We start from the raw sequence: 23391 nt of genomic DNA, 5'->3' as shown, positions 1-23391 counted from the left end.
ATATTTATTTTTAATTTAAGTACAGGCATACAGAAAGTGTACACATCATAAACACACAACTTAAACACATTTCACAAATTGAATACAACCATTTAAGTAACAGCAAGATCAAGTAAAACAAAATGATCAACACCCAGAAGCCCCCTCATGCTCCCTTCCAGCCCGTAACCCCTCCAAAGGGGTTATCCTGATTTCTAAAGACATCCAAATGGAATCACAGAGTAAGTTACATATATATGTTACATAAACTCTATAGACACACTTCTCTCTTTCTATTTGATCCTAAGGGCCATTGAATCCTACAAATTGGAGATAGGATTTATTCTGACTCAGGGAAAAATTGAGTTTACAATGCATTTATTGCGGGTTGCTATTTATTATAACTTAAGTAATGAAAGTGAAAGTAGTTACTTCCAATGTGTATCTGTTTACACACCTTCACCCTATCTCATTTAATATTTGTTGGAATGATGGAAAGACCTACTCTCTGATCAGAGTCAGAACCTTTACCATGATGGAAAAGGGAGACGGAGATTCATAAAAGAAAGCACACAAGGGCTGGTAAATAAAATAAAATGAATAAATGTTCTTTGAGCTTTTGTTTTGTTTTACTTCAAACAAACTTACCTACAAAGACAACCCTTGAAGCCACTAGTAAATGATGCAGACCCTTAGCCCAATGGGAAAGTGCCTTCTACCTCATGTCTTGTGCCCTTGGGCTGTTTCCAGTTTTTCCTGCTTCTTAGTTCTAAGCATACCATCCATATAAGTGAAATAACCACACTGGGCTAGAGCTTAAGTTAAATATCAAAATCACTGCATGCTGACCGTGAAAACTTACTCTTGCTGAACATTTGTGGGTTATCAGGATCAAAGAAGACCTCGATATTTATCAAAAAATTTAGCCCACCACAGTTTAGCCTTCATTAACCTGGTATGTATTTGAAGAATTCAATAGAGTTAATGCAGGCCAAGCCTGAACTGAAAGTTTTTTAACTTAGGAAAACACTTATGCTCTTAAGGGGATAGGTATCAGTTTTTAAATATTGAGAAAGGGCAGAATAACATAAGGTTCACACATGCTATTTGGTTGTCTGAATGCAATGAATTCTCGGCAGGATGGAGTTATGCTTTGTACATGAAGAGACAAAAGAACAAATCTGTCTTTTATACAATGCTTCTAATAATGATTTGAGGTACTATGGGAAATCATACTGAGTCTAGACAACACAATTTTTCTGGTGTAGACACAAAAAAATTTTAAATGAGGACAAGCTCATGAGCTGCTATAGATATCAGGATAAGCAGAGAGACTCCTCCAATAAATTTCATGTACAAATATGTTTCCTGCAGAAAAATCTGGATGATAGGGTAGTCTCTCCTCAGTTAGAGATAAAGAGAAGTTTATCTTAAAAGAAAAGACCTACTCTTTTATAGCATCATTGCCTTGTTGCAGGCAAAGTGGTTAGAAAGTCCATCATTTTATTTAAAAATTTCAATATTATGATCACTGGTGTGTTTATTGCCACTTACCATTTCAATGTATTTCTTACTTGGAAGCAAGGATATTTCATTCATTGTACCTGTTGGGGGACAGTGCTATTGGCTTTAGGGGGAAAGTGGAGAAAGATCAAAAAGAAAAACAAATACTGTTTGCATCAAAATGCTAAAGAGATTTTCCTGATGATTTCCTGGTTTAAGGAAAGTGCTCTGAATCAGAAAAGGACAGACAGAGACAGAGGAAGAAACTCACAAATTTAAATCAAGAATCTAAAACTTTCCAGGGAAATAATTAGCATAGCACCTGTTATTACATGATTTTACATATGCCATCTTACTTAACATAGAGATAAAACGTAATAAATTTTTTTTAAGAAAGCGTGCTTAGGAAAAATTCATTTGTTTTTGCAGACTTCATGTCTTTTATTAAATGTCCTTTATTTAGACAATAAAAATAGATATTTGTCATTTTCCCCTTAGATATAGTTATAATTCAGTGCTGCATTGCTTTCAAGGTCAGTTTTCTCCTCTCTGCCTCTAAGAAACCCTGCTTTGGTAATACAGTTGCCCATGCATAATAAGTATGCAATGTTATAATTATTTGAAAATATCATAATTTCTGTAACTATAGAATCAAAGATCAAGGCACAATTTTAATGTCTTCATACAAGTTACTCCTGTGTCTTTTCTATTGTGCAAGGCATTCCTTGCAAACTAAGGTATACATAGCTGCAAATATTCACAGGAATCCACTGGTGAGAGTTTATATTTGTCTTAAAACAATGTTACTCTAAATGTGGTCTGGGGATCACCTGCTTCAAATTCCTTAGGAAGCAACGGCTGTTTGTCAAGACACAGATCCATGGCCCCCACTGTAATTCTATTAAATCAGAATATCTGAGGGTTGTGCCTAGCTAGATGCATTTGAATATATCTGTGAGTAATTCTTAGGTAAAACTTGAGCCTCACTGCTCTAGAAAATGCTGATATGCTTATATCATCTTCAAAATTACAGTTTATCCCAGGAAATGAGAAGCATTAAAAACAATCTACTTGGAAGGCATTCAGAGAGAAACAAATAGCTTTGGTGTAAAATATCTAGGTGTGAAATCACTTCAGATGTAAAATTTTGATGTTTTTTATATTGCTGAAATTTTACTCTTAATGCATAAACAGATACCTGGATTTCAAAAAATAACTTTTTGTGCATATAGCTAACCTGTCTATATCCATATAGTTAAGATAACCTTGAAGTAGGGACTATCATTATCCATTTTACATTTGAGGAAACCTAGGCTCAGAGATGTTGTGACTTAGTCAAGCTTACACAGATACTAAATTGTGGAGCTGTCATTTACTCTAGTCAGTTTGATGCTATTTATATAGTGTCTCATGTATTTTTAAAATTTAAATATTATAGGATATTAAATCTGATTTTTACGTCAAAGTCAAAGCTGAAAAGGAAAGATGCTAGATAACTTGTCATTTCAACTCAGCCAGCATTACCAAAGTCTGATTGGCAAGAGTACTGGCATTTGAATTTCCTTTGAGTCTGGAACCATGGAAGGTAAACTGAGCTAAAGTAGCATTGCTGGTATCTCACTTAAGATAGGTCACTTGCATATTGGATGTGGAGAGCCCATATACTCTTGTTTAGGAGCTGAAGAGTTGAACTTGAGCCTGAATCCGAGCCCAGTATTGAGGAAACTCCATGGGCTGCCCAAAGAGCACATTTGCTGCCCACGAAGGTCCACATTCAGGCAGTGATGATACAGAAGGCACAATGCTAGCCAAAGAAAAAACAACACTCTTGCCCTGTTGCAAAACAAGATGTTTGCCCTCTTCCCCTCATCTTTCTCCCCTAACCCAACGTCCAAAATGGAAGTGGAAGGGAGGTGTGTAAAATAAAATGAATGCTTCTAGCTCCACTCACATTCCTCATGCCTGGAAGCTCAGCCTCTCTGGGGAGAGGAAGAGTTCTACAAAACTCTACAAAGATACATGAATGAAGTTTTAAACTAACTTGAACCGTGTTTTAATTGTCAAAAACATCCAGAGATTCGAGGACTGTCCTACTCTCATTAGGGGTTGAGGCATTGCAATTTAATACGGCATGACTAATAGCACTGATTGAGAAAAAATCATATTTATATCCATTAAGACCTCTCAATAAGCTGTTTATATAAACTACATATTGCAAGTAGAATTTCTTCATCACAGTCCTCAAATTTATACTGAGAGTTCATGGTAAGGTCTAGTAAGGACCTCCAGATATTTCCTAAGGGCTAGAATACAGGAATGAGAACTTGAGTGTATATGTGAGCATGTTTAGGAACTCACAGTGGTGTGTAGAACCTGAAGACAGTACTTTGGTTTTAAAACTGGAACAAATATTTACAGATTTTCTAAAAAATTAGACCATTTTTATGCCAGTCATCTTCTATCACATACACGTAGGCTTGCAAATAATTATTTACCTCAGAAGATGGGTCCTGGAACCAAAGCCCCTCTCTGGCAGAATTATTTCTTTTAGTCCAGCAATAAACTCTTTAATCCAAACCAAGGGGTCAAGATTATAATCCATTTTGTGTTGTACAGCTAATAATCTTTATTCACTGGTAAGGTTAATGCAGAATTGACCACACAGAAGAGAAACCTGGCACCAATAGTTTGATTAATAACCAGAAATGAAGGCATCATAGCTTCAGAACCATCTGTTCTGCATGCTTCTCACATAACTCCTCTGTACTTCTGTCTATACCTGCTTGGCTCTCTAGAAGCTTTCTCCAAAAGCATAGGGTTGTTACAGTAAGAACATGAAGATGGGTGTACAAGTGGTGCCACATGAAATGGCAAACATAAAAAGAATACAGTGAATCATTTAGGCTTGGAGTTGTGAACACAGTACAGTTTATCTGTGTATTAATTCTGCTGCTTAATTCAGCTGCTAGTGAGAAAGTTTGTAACATACATGATGGTAGCCAACTAAAGTTTTAATACTCTAGGGAAAAAGATGGACTACTCTATAACTCTGTGAAAGGTGCAGAAAATAGAATGCTTGGTATAAAACCCATTTAAGAGGCTCTGATTTATGTCACAATAAATACTTTATATACATGTATGGCTAAACTGCAGTTTACATTGTATTCACAGCACAGAGTAGAGCTCCGGTATGAAGAATCAGCAGTCCACCTGTCTTTATTGAAAATGACACATTGGAATGTATCTGCAGTTGTTTGAATTGGGAGAGTGAGCCAAATTATTTTACCAGAAATTCTCTCTTGGGGATGGAATGTTTGCACGTGTATATTGTTACAGCACTCAGGGATTGATAGAACACTTCCCTATTGTTGGGGACCTGTCTCATCATTCAAGGAGTGTGTCTGGCCAGCCATCCGGGACATCTCATCACTTCATGGAGGACTTATTCCAAAATGAAACAACAGATCTGAGCAAGATCTTTACTCACCTCGTTTCTTGCTATCTTAGTTTTCTTTGGTATTTTTCATCTAAGAAGTCAGTAGACAGAGTTGTTTACTGGTAAGCTTTGATGGGAACAAAGTTTTGACCTGAAGGCTGTTGGTCATCCACAATGTACTATCAAGATGCAAGTGCCAGGAGATAGAACACAAGTGAGTCGTGTACCGTCAAGAGACTCAAAATCATTCATCTATTATTCGGAGAGAAATGGAAATATTAATGGAGGTTTTTGTGAGGTTATCCTATAATTAAATACTGTGCACTTATTAAATATGAAGGCATAGGTCAAAAACAATTGCATAGCATTACATCATTATTTATGTATTCAGTAAATTTGGCAAGAGGAAGTGATGACATTTGTAGACATTTTGGTGTGGCATATTTTTCTGAATATTTTCTGAGGCAAGATGCAACATTTGACTTCATTATAAAATGCATTTGATATTCTGTCTTTTTTCAAAATACTTCCTTCTACCAAGGGATCTACTAGGCTAGATTTTCATGGGCATATCCATTTAAAAGCAGTTATTCAACATAATCATAGAAGGTCACATGTGTCATACTCTGTAAAACAAGTTAATCATCTAGCCAGTCTATGATTTGGTCTCTGATGCTCATCAAGGTATATTTGAGGCTCTTAGAGATGCTTGGCACAATTCACACTCCAAAAAGAATCCCAAGCATTCCTCATTTGCTTAAAATGATCTTTTATAATTTAGTTACACCACGAATATATTTAAAATGGTTTTGAACTCGTTTATTTATAGACTCTTTATCTTTTAAAGGTGATGAAATTTTCAGTGTTGGGAAGCCTGAAGTTTTCTACAGAACCTCCACAGAGCCCATCTCATACTGGACTCTTCTTTCTTGCTGCAAGCTGGCAAGATTCCTCTTAGTCCATTTTCCTGTCTTTTCAGTACTGCTGTCGCCACTCTATCTTCTGGGGTTTTGTTATCTACCAAGAAGGAAGGCAGAAGCTTGTGAAGTCTGGCCAGTTTTGACCCTTTATTTACTTACCTTTTACAGAATCACACAGACTTCTTTTGTTTTAAGGATTTTACTGCTAATTCCTCTGGTAAAAATATTGAAGAGATAAAAATAACAAATGTGGGAATGTGATGAAGGTTACCAGACATTTACAACGTTCTTACAGACTTATTGCCTTGCTGGTGGCTTCTTGACTCTCTTCTGAAGACAGAAATTGGAAACTTCCCTTTGAATCCAGTCCTGTAATTTTATTTATAAGAGTGGGGTTAATCCAAATGTCACTTCTTCTCTACCCATCTATGGAGCAGGTGTTGTGCAATCGTTTCTCCTTGAGGGCTCCTGGTTCACCATGGGAAAGACTTGAGGCAGATGCAAACTTTCAGGCGTTCCCCAATTAATCTGGCCTTTATTCACACAGGAGTTACACCTTTCAGACATTTTCTCACAATATGTTACACTTTACTGTCTAAAGTCTTGATTCCTACCCATGCCACATAATGCAAGTTTGTTTTTTTCAAACTTCCAGGTATGTTTCCTTGTTCTAGTGTTTCATAGTTCAATCACAGTGTCTCTCAGTCTTAACTATTTTCATTTTTTCACATATAACTAAATCTATCTTCTTAATTTTTATTCTTCTTAGAGGCTTTCTTGGAGTGAGACTTCTAGAAATACAAAATGATTTAGTTTTAGTACAAGGTCAGATTTTTACATTTAGCAAACCTGTACTTATCAGTCAATAAGTGCCAGGGACTCTTGTAGGCACTGGGGACACAGCTGTGAAAAAAACAAAAGAACTTTGCCCTCATGAAGGTTACATTCTAGTGGGTGCAGACAGACAAAGTAATATAGCATATAGTGTGTTTAATGGGGACAAAAGCTATAGAGAATTTAAAGCATGGAACAAGTAGAACTCGCTGACTTGTAGGGGAGTGTTTACAATTTTAAGTGGATGTCAGGGGAAACTTCACAGAAAAGAGATATTTGAATAAAGGTTTAAAAAACGTCAGGGAGACGATTATGTGAATATCCAGAGGAACAAAAATTAAGAGCATCAGCAATCCAGCTGTCTAACAGATAGAAGGAAGAGTCACTGCAAAAATCCAGGAGCGGGAACATGCCTGGCATATTGAGGAAGACCAAGAGGTTTAGTGAAGGTGGGTAGAGCAAGTGAGGAGGAGGAAAGATGAATAGAATTAGAGAAATAATTCTCCCCTCACTCTGCTTACTGTTCTTCCTCATATACCCAGTGTTTTGTAGGATATTTTGACAATAGCAGATATAGTGCCATATTTTTAAATATATCTTCAAAGACATCTGTCTAGAGACTTCTTATTATTCAGTCTCTAGCTATCAAAAATGTTATTTCTGGGCCTCCCTGGTGGCGCAGTGGTTGAGAGTCCGCCTGCCGATGCAGGGGATACGGGTTCGTGCCCCGGTCTGGGAGGATCCCATATGCCGCGGAGCGGCTGGGCCCGTGAGCCATGGCCGCTGGGCCTGCGCATCCGGAGCCTGTGCTCCGCAACGGGAGAGGCCACAACAGTGAGAGGCCCGCATACCGCAAAAAGGAAAAAAAAAAAAAAAAAATGTTATTTCTGGTTGAACCACTACAACAAGTTATAAAAATACTTAGACATTTGTCCAGTTCTTGAATTCTTTCTGGGCAGTCATACCATAAAACAACAACATAATAAAACAAACACAATAAAACAAAGTAAAACAAAGAAAAAAAAAAACCCCGCCTAAACCAAAAATGTTGGCAAATCAGCTAAGTAACAGACCTTTTGTGGAGAAGTAGCTGTGTAGCAATAAGCTCCAGGGAGCTTAAAATATATGGCACGGACACCTGGTACTAACAGCAACTCACCATGCTAGTGCATTCTCATGGCTATAAAAGACAAAAACTTTAGATCACATTCACTTTAGGAAGTTATAGCGATCAGAAATCTATTATTTCTAAGTAATAAAATCCAAATTCAACTGGCTTAAATAATAAAAAGGAATTTATTGGTTCACATACAGCTGAAAGGACTGGTGGATGGATTTCCAGGGGTGGCTTAATACAGAAATTCATTGATAGCATCAAGTATTTTTCTTGTTATAACTCTTTTTTCCATCTGAACACTCAATACACTGGCATGTATTGGGATGGTTTCATTCTAAGGTGAACTGTCCTCAAGATAGAATTTTTTTTTCTGGAAGCGTTGAGGACTTCATATTCACATGATACCACCTAGTGTAAGAGAAACAATGTCTTTGTCCCAAAACTCTTAGCAAACTCCTGAGAATCAGTTTGATTGGTAGGATTAATTTATCTACCAATCTCTAAACAGTCATTGTAGCCAGAGGGATGCCATGTGAAGGAAGCCAGGAAATGATACCAAGTTGTCCTGAAGCTCATAAGCTAACAGTGAGGAGTAGGACATAGTTTTCCCAAACTAAACTGAGGGAATCATGCCCCAAGGAAAATGAAGATCCCAGGAAGTAAGAAATACAAATGTCCCCATAGTGATGAAATACAAATAAAGTGTGTTCTCGGGGCTTTGTACTGTCTGGTAAATGGTAAGTGCTTATGTTGATTCATCTAATGAAAAAAATGTTTACTGAATGAATAAACATTGTTGATTAAGAATATAAATGACAAAAAAGGCATAATAATCCTTGCCTTTGTAAATTTTGTGGAAAAACAATGCTAAAATATGTATATTTCAGCTATACTATTTCCAACGATTGAACTTACCTCTCATTTTACCTTTAAAACTCTTAATAGAATAACCTGGAAAATAAAACATGAAACTGATTTGGAACAGAATTAAAGTACTCTAAGAAGGAAGAACAATTTCACCTCCAGAGAAATGTAGTAAAGTTTAGGTAAATGTTCTTTGCATCTTAAAAAAAATAGAACAACTTTTTATTGTCTTTTCCTCTAAGTCATAAGTCCAGTTAGTTACACTTTCAAGTAAAGTTTTCTCTTTTTATGCTTTGCACATTTCTAGATAGCTTATGTACGTTATATCATTTATTCTCACAAAAGTCTCACAAAGCAGTGTAGGGTAGAGGTTAAGAACCCAGATGTTGGAATCAGACTGCCTGGGTTCAAATCCTTGCCTCTTCACTTGCTAGCTTTGTGACCTGGGGCAGGCTATTTAATCCTCTGTGTCTAAATGTCATCATCTGTACAATGGGGAGATAATGTTTACTTCTCAAATTTATTATAAGGAGTAGCTGAGTTAAAATATGCACAGTACTAAAGAGCATGCCTGGAACATGGGAAGCATTCAATAAGCATTATCTCTTGTCATAATGCTGCTGCTTCTTTTCATATGTGGGAAATTGAGGCTGTAACTCTTCTGCAATCCCAAAGTTTGAATATCCTAAAGCCAGATTCGAATGCAGTTGTGTTTGATTTTGACTTCACAGCCTTTTGTATTACACCCTGATCCCCCTAACACTTGTGTTTTTACTGGCATGTACATACAACTCTATTAATATTAAATTCTCATCTAGGTAAAATCAGGACTTTGAGAAGTACCACAGGATCTTTGCACAGGGTTTAACACCCTAGAAATACTGCTAATGTGTTCAGGAATATCCTGCAGGGAACCTTTTTCCTGATTGGCTTTAGAAAAGCCACCAGCACTGGAAGGCCTCCTTGAAAATGCACATCTTCACCTTAGGAGGACCAGGCACATTAGGCTTCCTCATAAATAACATGAGGCACATAGCTTTTCAATAAATAGCATGCCACGGAGCAGTTTATCAGATTAATTGCTCATTAAGGTAGACACATTGGAGGAGCATAGAGAATCAGATTAACAGGGCTTAAATAATAAAAGGAAATTTATTTTATTGGTTCACATATGACTAATAGGACTGGAGAATTCAGGTTTTAGAGGTAGCTTAATACCGCAATTCAATGACGGCATCAAGGATAGTTTTTGTTGTAATTTTTTTTTTCCAACTGAACACTTAACAGGGCAAGACTAGAAAAGGTATGACATTGTATGTGACCAGAGACCATAATGGTCACCAGTTCTGGTTAAAGATGGTTCAGAGATAAGGGACAGTTTACATACAGGGCACCAAAACTTCTGCTGGGAGACCTCGAGCTTCCTGTACAAGTGGGGATTCTTGCTCTTCTATCTATTGTGTGCACATAATAGTTGCAGATAAGGTGATAAAGAAAACTGTTCGTTTTAGAATGCAACGGCTGGAAGAAAACACACCAAAAAATGTCAACAGTGATGGGGTGGAATATTAGCTATTTTAATTTTTTCCCTCTTTTCCATATTTTCTTTTGTAGTATAATTATTGAAACAAATTTGTGTTTAAGAAATACAGTAATGTTGAACTTTCTACCCAACTTGAATTAGCTAGAATAAGTTTTAAAAATTTCAGTTTAAGAATTCATGTGCATCTTTGTCTATGCTAAGTTGATTGTTTCTGGGGAGTTACATTGGCATGAAACTGCCTGAAAAATGATGATATACATAAGTAGAAACAGTTAAGAAACATAAGATGTATATTCAGTGGGGAGAGAGAACACACACACCAAAGCACCAAACACATCACAAACATAAAAAACAAAAATTCAACAACTCAGATATCTATGCATTTGCCAAAGCAACTAATTATGTCAATATCTGTGTCTATTATATAGAAAAAATTTTAGGGCAAGTTGAGTCATCTAACAGATATAATGTAGCATATTAAAAACATTATTATACTTTCAGTCATTTTTTTAAACATCTTTATTGGAGTATAATTGCTTTACAATGGTGTGTCAGTTTCTGCTTTATAACAAAGTGAATCAGTTATACATATACATATGTTCCCATATCTCTTCCCTCTTGCATCTCCCTCCCTCCCACCCTCCCTATCCCACCCCTCTAGGTGGTCACAAACCACCGAGCTTATCTCCCTGTGCTATGGGGCTGCTTCCCACTAGCTACCTATTTTATGTTTGGTAGTGTATATATGTCCATGCCACTCTCTCACTTTGTCACAGCTTACCCTTCCCCCTCCCCATATCCTCAAGCCCATTCTCTAGTAGGTCTGTGTCTTTATTCCTGTCTTACCCCTAGGTTCTTCATGACCTTTTTTTTTTTTCCTTAGATTCCATATATATGTGTTAGCATATGGTATTTGTTTCTCTCTTTCTGACTTACTTCACTCTGTATGACAGACTCTAAGTCCATCCACTTCACTACAAATAACTCAATTTCATTTCTTTTTATGGCTGAGTAATATTCCATTGTATATATGTGCCACATCTTCTTTATCCATTCATCTGTTGATGGACACGTAGGTTGCTTCCATGTCCTGGCTATTGTAAATAGAGCTGCAATGAACATTTTGGTACATGATTCTTTTTGAATGATGGTTTTCTCAGGGTATATGCCCAGTAGTGGGATTGCTGGTCTTGAGAGGGTTTTTCCTTTTGTTTTTTGTTTTTTTCTTTTACCAGGAGAAAAGGTTATTCTGTGTGTGTGTGTGTATACACCTGTGTTATCCAAAGCATATTTAACAACATGCCAGGAAACTGAGAGCTAATTATGTCATAGAGAACAATAGATTTCCCAATACATGTGTTTTCACTCTCTAATATTTATAAGGAAGTTTAAAGACAAAGACATGTTAAAAGATGCTTCTTGTGTGTACAGTTGTCAGAGGAATTCTGCAATTTGTAGGATCTAGAACATTTTGCGGTAAATGTCCAAAAGGTGAAAAACATATTAGCCCGATCTCTGACTGTGCTAAGCATGATAAAATTAAGCTGCATAACTAACCCAAAATAGCTAACCAGGGAGATGAGCAACAGGGTAAAAAGTCAGAATAGAATAAAGAATTTTCAGGAGAAAAAAACATGACCTTTTATCTTTGGAAGTAGGGCTCCTGCCAAAAAGGAGACTGCTTTTGAGTAGAATCTCATTCAGAGCACTGAGCCCCCTAAAATCCTTTTGTCAGCACTTTAGAGCTTTATACATTTTGTCTATAAACAAAGGGAGGATGGAACATCTGAATGCTTTTTCAACACTATTCCAATATGTAAGAATTATTTTTACTTATTTTTATTTCAGAAATAATTAACATACTGGATAAAAATCATTTAAAAAATGCTAAAGCAGATCACAATTTGTTTTAAACCTATTTTCCTTTGTCTTCAGCATTCAAAGATTTACAATAATTCTATTTTTCATCCTCAGGAACTTTGGTCCTTGGTGCATTACTCTTGTACTTCTCATGCTCTAATGTCTCCAGTTTGTATAAATTTTTCTCTAATTCAACTGAAATCAATGAAATTTAATGATATTTATAAATGCTGAGTACTTAGCCAGAGGATATGAAAAACAACAGAGGTTTATAACAGGAGAAGTCTCACAGGTGCAGCTATGTATCCCGGGCCTTCTTATGGCCATTAGCACAAAATCTCAGGAGCTACTCTGGTTCTTTAGTTGCTGGTGCTCTCAGGAAATGGGGATCTCAGAACTTGCACAGAAGAAATGGGTTCCAGTCTGTGTCAACTCTAGCTCAGGTCTTACACTGGAGAATTTTGGAGAACACAACTATAGGTCTTACTTTGAGCCAAATTCCACTTTCTGTTTTATTCTTCAGGTTAAATCAGAAGCATGAAGCACCTTGAAATGGACTCTGTAAAACCTGAGCCACCTAAGCTGCCTTGGAACTGTACCAAACTGTGAATGTTTTCTGCCACAGAGTAATATGAAAAAAACTCAGGTCTGAACTAGAGCCTTACAAGCTGTAAAACTGGTGTGGAATTTAGAGATATGGAACCCATTTTGTCTTTTTTTTTTTTTTTTTTTTTTTTTAATTTTATTTTATTTTTTTGCTTTATAACAAATTTAATCAGTTATACATATACATATGTTTCCATATCCCCTCCCTTTTGCGTCTCCCTCCCACCCTCCCTATCCCACCCCTCCAGGCGGTCACAAAGTACCAAGCTGATCTCCCTGTGCTATGCGGCGGCTTCCCACTAGCTATTTACCTCACGTTTGGTATTGTATATATGTCCATGCCGCTCTTTCACTTTGTCACAGCTTACCCTTCCCCCTCCCCATATCCTCAAGTCCATTCTCTAGTAGGTCTGTGTCTTTATTCCTGTCTTACCCCTATGTTCTTCATGACATTTTTTTTTCTTAAATTCCATATATATGTGTTAGCATACAGTATTTGTCTTTCTCTTTCTGACTTACTTCACTCTGTATGACAGACTCTAGGTCTATCCACCTCATTACAAATAGCTCAATTTCATTTCTTTTTATGGCTGAGTAATATTCCATTGTATATATGTGCCACATCTTCTTTATCCATTCATCCGATGATGGACACTTAGGTTGTTTCCATCTCCGGGCTATTGTAAATAGGGCTGCTATGAACATTTTGGTACATGTCTCTTTTTGAATTATGGTTTTCTCAGGGTATATGCCCAGTAGTGGGATTGCTGGGTCATATGGTAGTTCTATTTGTAGTTTTTTAAGGAACCTCCATACCGTTCTCCATAGCGGCTGTACCAATTCACATTCCCACCAGCAGTGCAAGAGGGTTCCCTTTTTTCCACACCCTCTCCAGCATTTATTGTTTCTAGATTTTTTGATGATGGCCATTCTGACTGGTGTGAGATGATATCTCATTGTAGTTTTGATTTGCATTTCTCTAATGAGTAAAGATGTTGAGCATCCTTTCATGTGTTTGTTGGCAGTCTGTATATCTTCTGTGGAGAAATGTCTATTTAGGTCTTCTGCCCATTTTTGGATTGGGTTGTTTGTTTTTTTGTTATTGAGCTGCATGAGCTGCTTATAAATTTTGGAGATTAATCCTTTGTCAGTTGCTTCATTTGCAAATATTTTCTCCCATTCTGAGGGTTGTCTTTTGGTCTTGTTTACGGTTTCCTTTGCTGTGCAAAAGCTTTTAAGTTTCATTAGGTCCCATGTGTTTATTTTTGTCTTTATTTCCATTTCTCTAGGAGGTGGGTCAAAAAGGATCTTGCTGTGATTTATGTCATAGAGTGTTCTGCCTATGTTTTCCTCTAAGAGTTTGATAGTGTCTGGCCTTACATTTAGGTCTTTAATCCATTTTGAGCTTATTTTTGTGTATGGTGTTAGGGAATGATCTAATCTCATACTTTTACATGTCCCTATCCAGTTTTCCCAGCACCACTTATTGAAGAGACTGTCCTTTCTCCACTGTACATTCCTGCCTCCTTTATCAAAGATAAGGTGACCATATGTCCGTGGGTTTAACTCTGGGCTTTCTATCCTGTTCCATTGATCTATCTTTCTGTTTTTGTGCCAGTACCATACTGTCTTGATTACTGTAGCTTTGTAGTATAGTCTGAAGTCAGGGAGCCTGATTCCTCCAGCTCCATTTTTCGTTCTCAAGATTGCTTTGGCTATTCGGGGTCTTTTGTGTTTCCATACAAATTGTGAAATTTTTTGTTCTAGTTCTGTGAAAAATGCCAGTGGTAGTTTGATAGGGATTGCATTGAACCTGTAGATTGCTTTGGGTAGTAGAGTCATTTTCACAATGTTGATTCTTCCAATCCAAGAACATGGTACATCTCTCCATCTATTTGTATCATCTTTAATTTCTTTCATCAGTGTCTTATAATTTTCTGCATACAGGTCTTTTGTCTCCTTAGGTAGGTTTATTCCTAGATATTTTATTCTTTTTGTTGCAATGGTAAATGGGAGTGTTTCCTTGATTTCTCTTTCAGATTTTTCATCATCAGTATATAGGAATGCCAGAGATTTCTGTGCATTAATTTTGTATCCTGCAACTTGACCAAATTCATTGATTAACTCTAGTAGTTTTCTGGTAGCATCTTTAGGATTCTCTATGTATAGTATCATGTCATCTGCAAACAGTGACAGCTTTACTTCTTCTTTTCCAATTTGGATTCCTTTTATTTCCTTTTCTTCTCTGATTGCTGTGGCTAAAACTTCCAAAACTAGGTTGAATAAGAGTGGTGAAAGTGGGCAACCTTGTCTAGTTCCTGATCTTAGTGGAAATGGTTTCAGTTTTTCACCATTGAGGACGATGCTGGCTGTGGGTTTGTCATATATGGCCTTTATTATGTTGAGGAAAGTTCCCTCTATGCCTACTTTCTGCAGGGTTTTTATCATAAATGGGTGTTGAATTTTGTCGAAAGCTTTCTCTGCATCTATTGAGATGATCATATGGTTTTTCTCCTTCAGTTTGTTAATATGGTGTATCACGTTGATTGATTTGCGTATATTGAAGAATCCTTGCATTCCTGGAATAAACCCCACTTGATCATGGTGTATGATCCTTTTAATGTGCTGTTGGATTCTGTTTGCTAGGATTTTGTTGAGGATTTTTGCATCTATGTTCATCAGTGATATTGGCCTGTAGTTTTCTTTCTTTGTGACATCCTTGCCTGGTTTTGGTATCAAGGTGATGGTGGCCTCGTAGAATGAGTTTGGGAGTGTTCCTCCCTCTGCTATATTTTGGAAGAGTTTCAGAAGGACAGGTGTTAGCTCTTCTCTAAATGCTTGATAGAATTCGCCTGTGAAGCCATCTGGTCCTGGGCTTTTGTTTGTTGGAAGATTTTTTATCACAGTTTCAATTTCAGTGCTTGTGATTGGTCTGTTCATATTTTCTATTTCTTCCTGATTCAGTCTTGGCAGGTTGTGCATTTCTAAGAATTTGTCCATTTCTTCCAGGTTGTCCATTTTATTGGCATAGAGTTGCTTATAGTAATCTCTCATGATCTTTTGTATTTCTGTAGTGTCAGTTGTTACTTCTCCTTTTTCATTTCTAATTCTATTGATTTGAGTCTTCTCCCTTTTTTTCTTGATGAGTCTGGCTAATGGTTTATCAATTTTGTTTATCTTCTCAAAGAACCAGCTTTTAGTTTTATTGATCTTTGCTATCGTTTCCTTCATTTCTTTTTCATTTATTTCTGATCTGATTTTTATGATTTCTTTCCTTCTGCTAACTTTGGGATGTTTTTGTTCTTCTTTCTCTAATTGCTTTAGGTGCAAGGTTAGGTTGTTTATTCGAGATGTTTCCTGTTTCTTAAGGTGGGATTGTATTGCTATAAACTTCCCTCTTAGAACTGCTTTTGCTGCATCCCATAGGTTTTGGGTCGTCGTGTCTCCATTGTCATTTGTTTCTAGGTATTTTTTAATTTCCTCTTTGATTTCTTCAGTGATCACTTCGTTATTAAGTAGTGTATTGTTTAGCCTCCATGTGTTTGTATTTTTTACAGATCTTTTCCTGTAATTGATATCTAGTCTCATAGCATTGTGGTCGGAAAAGATACTTGATACAATTTCAATTTTCTTAAATTTACCAAGGCTTGATTTGTGACCCAAGATATGATCTATCCTGGAGAATGTTCCATGAGCACTTGAGAAAAATGTGTATTCTGTTGTTTTGGGATGGAATGTCCTATAAATATCAATTAAGTCCATCTTGTTTAATGTATCATTTAAAGCTTGTGTTTCCTTATTTATTTTCATTTTGGATGATCTGTCCATTGGTGAAAGTGGGGTGTTAAAGTCCCCTACTATGAGTGTGTTACTGTCGATTTCTCCTTTTATGGCTGTTAGTATTTGCCTTATGTATTGAGGTGCTCCTATGTTGGGTGCATAAATATTTACAATTGTTATATCTTCTTCTTGGATCGATCCCTTGATCATTATGTAGTGTCCTTCTTTGTCTCTTCTAGTAGTCCTTATTTTAAAGTCTATTTTGTCTGATATGAGAATTGCTACTCCAGCTTTCTTTTGGTTTCCATTTGCATGGAATATCTTTTTCCATCCCCTTACTTTCAGTCTGTATGTGTCTCTTGGTCTGAAGTGGGTCTCTTGTAGACAGCATATAGATGGGTCTTGTTTTTGTATCCATTCAGCCAATCTGTGTCTTTTGGTGGGAGCATTTAGTCCATTTACATTTAAGGTAATTATCGATATGTATGTTCCTATTCCCATTTTCTTAATTGTTTTGGGTTCATTATTGTAGGTCTTTTACTTCTGTTGTGTTTCTTGCCTAGAGAAGTTCCTTTAGCATTTGTTGTAAAGCTGGTTTGGTGGTGCTGAACTCTCTCAGCTTTTGCTTGTCTGTAAACGTTTTAATTTCTCCATCAAATCTGAATGAGATCCTTGCTGGGTAGAGTAATCTTGGTTGCAGGTTTTTCTCCTTCATCACTTTAAGTATGTCCTGCCACTCCCTTCTGGCTTGTAGAGTTTCTGCTGAGAGATCAGCTGTTATCCTGATGGGGATTCCCTTGTGTGTTATTTGTTGTTTTTGCCTTGCTGCTTTTAATATGATTTCTTTGTGTTTAATTTTTGACAGTTTGATTAATATGTGTCTTGGCGTATTTCTCCTTGGATTTATTCTGTATGGGACTCTCTGTGCCTCCTGGACTTGATTAACTATTTCCTTTCCCATATTAGGGAAGTTTTCAACTATAATTTCTTCAAATATTTTCTCAGTCCCTTTCTTTTTCTCTTCTTCTTCTGGAACCCCTATAATTCGAATGTTGGTGCGTTTAATGTTGTCCCAGAGGTCTCTGAGACTGTCCTCTGTTCGTTTCATTCTTTTTTCTTTATTTTGCTCTGCAGCAGTTATTTCCACTATTTTATCTTCCACCTCACTTATCCGTTCTTCTGCCTCAGTTATTCTGCTATTGATCCCATCTAGAGTATTTTTTATTTCATGTATTGTGTTTTTAATCGATGCTTGATTCATCTTTAGTTCTTCTAGGTCCTTGTTAACTGTTTCTTGCATTTTGTCTATTCTATTTCCAAGATTTTGTATCTGGGAAATAGAATCTTGGATCATCTTTACCATCATTATTCTGAATTCTTTTTCAGGTAGAGTGCCTATTACCTCTTCATTTGTTAGGTCTGGTGGGTTTTTATCTTGCTCCTTCTCCTGCTGTGTGTTTTTCTGTCTTCTCATTTTGCTTATCTTACTGTGTTTGGGGTCTCCTTTTTGCAGGCTGCAGGTTCGTAGTTCCTGTTGTTTTTGGTGTCTGTCCCCAGTGGCTAAGGTTGGTTTAGTGGGTTGTGTAGGCTTCCTGGTGGAGGGGACTAGTGCCTGTGTTCTGGTGGATGAGGCTGGATCTTGTCTTTCTGGTGGGCAGGTCCACGTCTGGTGGTGTGTTTTGGGGTGTCTGTGGACTTTTTATGATTTTAGGCCACCTCTCTGCTAATGGGTGGCGTTGTGTTCCTGTCTTGCTAGTTGTTTGGCTTAGGGTGTCCAGCACTGTAGCCTGCTGGTCGTTGAGTGAAACTGGGTGCTGGTGTTGAGATGGAGATCTCTGGAAGATTTTCACCGTTTGATATTATGTGGAGCTGGGAGGTCTCTTGTGGACCAGTGTCCTGAAGTTGGCTCTCCCACCTCAGAGGCACAGCACTGACTCCGGGCTCCTCAATTTGGGATGATGTGTTGTCTATTCATGTATTCCACAGATGCAGGGTACATCAAGTTGATTGTGGAGCTTTAATCCGCTGCTTCTGAGGCTGCTGGGAGAGGTTTCCCTTTCTCTTCTTTGTTCTCACAGCTCCTAGGTCTCAGCTTTGGATTTGGCCCCGCCTCTGCGTGTAGGTCGCCGGAGGGCGTCTGTTCTTCGCTCAGATAGGACAGGGTTAAAGGAGCAGCCTCTTCGGGGACTCTGGCTCACTCAGGCCAGGAGGGAGGGAGGGGCACGGAGTGCGGGGCAAGCCTGCAGCGGCAGAGGTCGGCGTGACGTTGCACCAGCCCGAGGTGCGCCGTGCGTTCTCCCAGGGAAGCCGCCCCTGGATCCCAGGACCCCGGCAGTGGCGGGCTGCACAGGCTCCCGGAAGGGCGGTGTGGGCAGTGACCTGCGCTCGTACACAGGCTTCTTGGCGGCGGCAGCAGCAGCCCCAGCGTCCCGCGCCTGTCACTGGGCTCCGCGCTTTCAGTCGCGACTCGCGCCCGTCCGTGGAGCCCCTTTAAGCAGCGCTCTTAATCCCCTCTCCTCGCGCACCAGGAAACCAAGAGGGAAGAAAAAGTCTCTTGCCTCTTCGGCAGCTCCAGAGTTTTCCCGGACTCCCTCCCGGCTAGCTGTGGCACATTAGCCCCCTTCAGGCTGAGTTCTCGCCACCAGCCCCAGTCCTCTCCCTGCGCTCTGACCGAAGCCCGAGCCTCAGCTTCCAGCACTGCGTGCCCCGGCGGGCGAGCAGACAAGCCTCTCGGGCTGGTGAGTGCCGCTCGGCACCGATCCTCTGTGCAGGAATCTCTCCGCTTTGCCCTACCCAGGTATGTGGGGAGTTTCTTGCCTTTTGGGAGGTCTGGGGTCTTCTGCCAGCGTTCAGTAGGTGTTCTGTAGGAGTTGTTCCACGTGTAGCTGTATTTCTGGTGTATCCGTGGGGAGGAAGGTGATCTCCGCGTCTTACTCTTCCGCCATCTTACCCGGAAGTCTCCCATTTTGTCTTGTATGTATTGAAATGGTCTAGAAACTCTCCTTTGTCTTTTGCCCTGAGCCTGGGTTGTCATCATCACTCAACAAGGGTTGCTAGAATGACATGGGGGCTAAATGCACTAAAATACACTAAAATGATAATGATATTCATTTAAAAATTTTGTTTTGTTTTCAGCCTGGTTAAAACTATGAAGCAAACAAGTAAGATAGGCAGATACACTTACTGTGAACTTGAGTCCTGAATCAATATTCAAAGCTTGCAACTCTCCTATCTATTCAATTCTCAGCTTTTTGTCTCTCCTTTGCATTGTTATAGCTTTAGTTACTTGTTTACAGCTACTTTATCTTCAGATTTTTCTTATTCAAGACAAACTGTATTTAAATGTACTCAGCTAATCACTAAATGCACTTCATAGAAAAGAGAGCCCAGGCAGGCACATCTGAAGTATTGACAGCAGAACAATCCAACCATTTATTGAAATGAATTAACCTAAATGTTTTTATGCATTAAAAAGTTCAATAAGTTATAAATCTCAGAAGTTAGCTTGTGTTTATCGGAATTTTAAAAACCTTTTATCCCCGGCAAAATATTTGTATCTAAATCATGGTCATGACATTTCATTTAAAATAAAAGTAAGTCTCTGAAAAATCCCCACAATTTCCCCATTTGTAATCAGGAATACTGATTAACACAAGTTCAGTTTTCCATTACAGAGTAATACAGTGATAAGATAAAACTTCAATTTCAAGGTTGAAATAATACTGCTTAATTCTACTGTGTTTTCACCTTGAATTTTTGTTTTTAACTGGAGTAGTTATGTTCCAAGTAATTAAGATGCCGCAAGTCTCTTTGAAGCCCAGAGAAATCTAATCACTTGTACAAAAAAAGGTTTTATTCCCATAAGTTAGCTGCTGGCAATTGCAGATGTTTTTGAACAACCTTATACTCCAGAGTTCCCCCAGACCTCTTGACTAAAGAACAGGATGAACTTTGCTTTTTAGTGTCATCCACAATTTTGTAAAAGAAAATTGATTCACTTTTAATTTCACCTAGATTTTAGCCCCTTTCACCAAAGCAGTACACAATACAGTGATTTTTATTGATTTTTCCATAGAAAGGCAAAGCTTTCTAAACATCAAGTTCCATTTCCTTTGCAAGAAAACAATCAACATTTATAGTCATCGCCACTTGGGCCTGTTGGCGTAGCTAATTCTCCATTTACATTTTTCTTTCAAATCCCTCAAAAGACAAGTTGCAAAGCAGAGGTCCATGAGCAATTTTTCTTCTAACATTCTGCAGTGCCTACTTAATTTTTTTATTCAAGAATTAGGTTTCTTTCTTTATTTTGGGCCTAAAGCCAATATTTTGACCTTCTTGAATTTATACAATGGAAGGATTTTCATCTGTGATAAATTGATTGTACCAGTTACAAACCAAAAAGAGCAGAGAATGATCAGAAAGCAGTTTTACAGTTGGCACCTGAGGTGAGTTGAAACCAAGATGAAAAATTTTACAATATCTATGAGTATTTCTCACACCTTCCAGATATAACTGAGGGATACTTTGAGGTAGATCTTGAGGATTGTCTTTTATTGCAGGAGAGAATTGCCAGAGTCAACAGATTGTGAAACATAATCTTCTTATATCAAAACAGATATTCTTATGAGCATTATTTACATTGTATTTATGGTCATGCTGTGACATTTGTCCTCTGGCCATGGCTTGATGCTAGAGAGTTTGAAGAAATTTTGCTACTACCATTCAAAAACATGTACTAGTACATAGATTTGTATTTGACAGCTCAAGCAAATGGGAGGAGATCTGAAACCAAAGTATCTACTTTGTGTGTATGAATATTTAATGTGCTATTGCAATGAATACATGACAAAATACTATCAGTAATTTAAAGATCTGAAAAAACACTGATGAGCTCAAAAGTGAAATAGTTTGTTTTTTGTGGTGTTTACCTACAATAACCCTCCGATGTGTCATTACAGTGACAAGCAAAAAGAAAAAAAAAAGACAGTCAAGTTAAATTAAAAGCAGTTCTTTGATAGAAATAAAATTTAGGACTTCTAAGCCCATGAAAATTATAAAATTTTAAAAAATTGCAATATTTTTTATAGGTTAACTCTGATTATCTAAAATCTAAAGTAGCAGACAAAAGAAAAAAATATAAGCTTGTCATGAAAATTCAGTCTCCTTTTGGAATGAAAGAATCTTCTGTTATCAGAATAGATCAATATGTAATGTATTTGTTGAATGCAAATATATGTGTTGATTGAATGCATGAGTGACTGAATGAATTAGATAACTTACTCATATTCCTATGAACATAATCTACACTATTCAAGCAAGGACGATTTTATTATTCTCAAATGGAACATCAGAACAATGTTGTCCTAAATCTCCAAGTGGCTAGTCCCCTATGAAATGACTACTTATATAATATTGTGTTTATTCAACTTGATGGAACCTTACAGAAGCCTGTGGAAGCTTTCCTGATTTCTACATAAAGAATGTTGAAAGATTAAATTTGATGACTATTCTTTACTACTTCTATAACAATGACCAAGGTGAAAATAAACCCCAGAATTCACCAACCCTAGAATCTGCTACATTTGACTATCCTTTGGCCTTCATTCTTACATGGATGGTACAATTGGCTGCAGATTGAGTTCAGTTCACAGGGCAGAAGGCAGAAGGGTCAACAACTGGCTGTTTGAACACTGTCTTGGAGACTTTCAATAAATATTATCTTACAAAAGCAAAAGTAGAGGAAGTAGAATCCCAGCAAGAAAATAGAGGAGATGGTTGAAATTTACTTTAAAATTCTTAGTTCTTCTGATACCACAACAAAACTAAATCCACATTTTATCAGAAGAGTTTTGAGAATAACACTGAGGAAAAAAAATTTATTTTCAACTCTGATCTGTGCAAATGTTTGAAAACAATATTTCAAAATATATTAGAACTATTAATTACTCACCACACTATTGATCATTGGCTCTATAATTTGGGATTTGTTGGAAGGACAGATGAGCTGGCTATTTTGGATATGAGTCTGCTTTAGAGAACGACCTTCATGAGAAGAGGAAGTGTACAGACTGCTTCTGTTTTTTTCTCCATGAATAGCTTTGCTTTGACACTGGGAGGATGAAGAACAATCCTCAGACTACTGTTCTTCTGTATAATTAGAAATATCTTCCAGACTTTGACCATCATGACCATTAAGTTGTTGAGAGCAGCCGATTTACAAAATACCTCCTGAGTTGGCAAGGAAAGACTCACCCTGAGGTGAAGGTAAGTTAAGCATAAATATGTAGACTTTAAAATTTTGAACTGATTCCCTTCCAGGCTCAAGGTACATTATAGACATTGTGTCATTAACCCTAATATACCCCCAAATACAGCTCCAGTCAAAAAGAAACAGGGAAAAACTTCTTTCCTTCATTTATTGTGTTCAACTTCTAAATCTCTGTCAGCTGGCCTACATAATTTTGATAATAGGTGCCAGAGAATAATTAAATGGATAGATGGAAAATAGATTAAGTTAAGGTTCACCAAGTTCCATGTCTATTATTGTTGAGGATTCCTTAACCACCAGTTTTCTACTTAAGCATTTTCATTGTGTTAAAAGCCTCCATGCTTTTTTAGTGAATAGCTATCATCTTCCTGGCCCGAGACATCACTATTTCAACCAGAAGAGAGTAAAACATTTCTGAACCAAAGAAACAGTGGAGACTCCCATGTAATGGATCCCTATTTATTTTTAAAGTAATCAATAGTTGTTTGCAAGTAATTGCACAGTATATTCTGTAAGTAAGGTAAGACTGAAAACACACGTCTGAGTTAAGAGATGGTCTAATCTGTTCAAATAGGGGACAAATTACAGATGATCCCTAGACGTCTAGTTTTGGTAAATCATCAATGGGACCCTTATACGGCTGGCTTTGTACTATATATTTCAAAGGAAGTGTAAACTTCC

General features: G+C 37.5%; 1 long non-coding RNA gene across 1 annotated transcript in view; it reads left to right on the top strand.

Annotated features, from left to right (window-relative positions):
• LOC309797490 overlaps positions 1–22678 on the top strand; it is a 69922-nt gene extending 47244 nt beyond the window's left edge. Inside the window, exons 2-3 of the long non-coding RNA XR_014292662.1 lie at positions 12580–12702; positions 22539–22678. This is a non-coding gene — a long non-coding RNA (uncharacterized lncRNA). The remainder of the gene's footprint in view (positions 1–12579; positions 12703–22538) is intronic.
• Positions 22679–23391: the final 713 nt, after the last annotated feature.

The sequence above is a fragment of the Mesoplodon mirus genome (assembly GCF_964341445.2).
Source record: "Mesoplodon mirus genome assembly, contig: HAP1_SCAFFOLD_631, whole genome shotgun sequence".
NCBI lineage: Eukaryota > Metazoa > Chordata > Mammalia > Artiodactyla > Ziphiidae > Mesoplodon > Mesoplodon mirus.
This window is presented reverse-complemented; position numbering and strand designations above follow the sequence as displayed.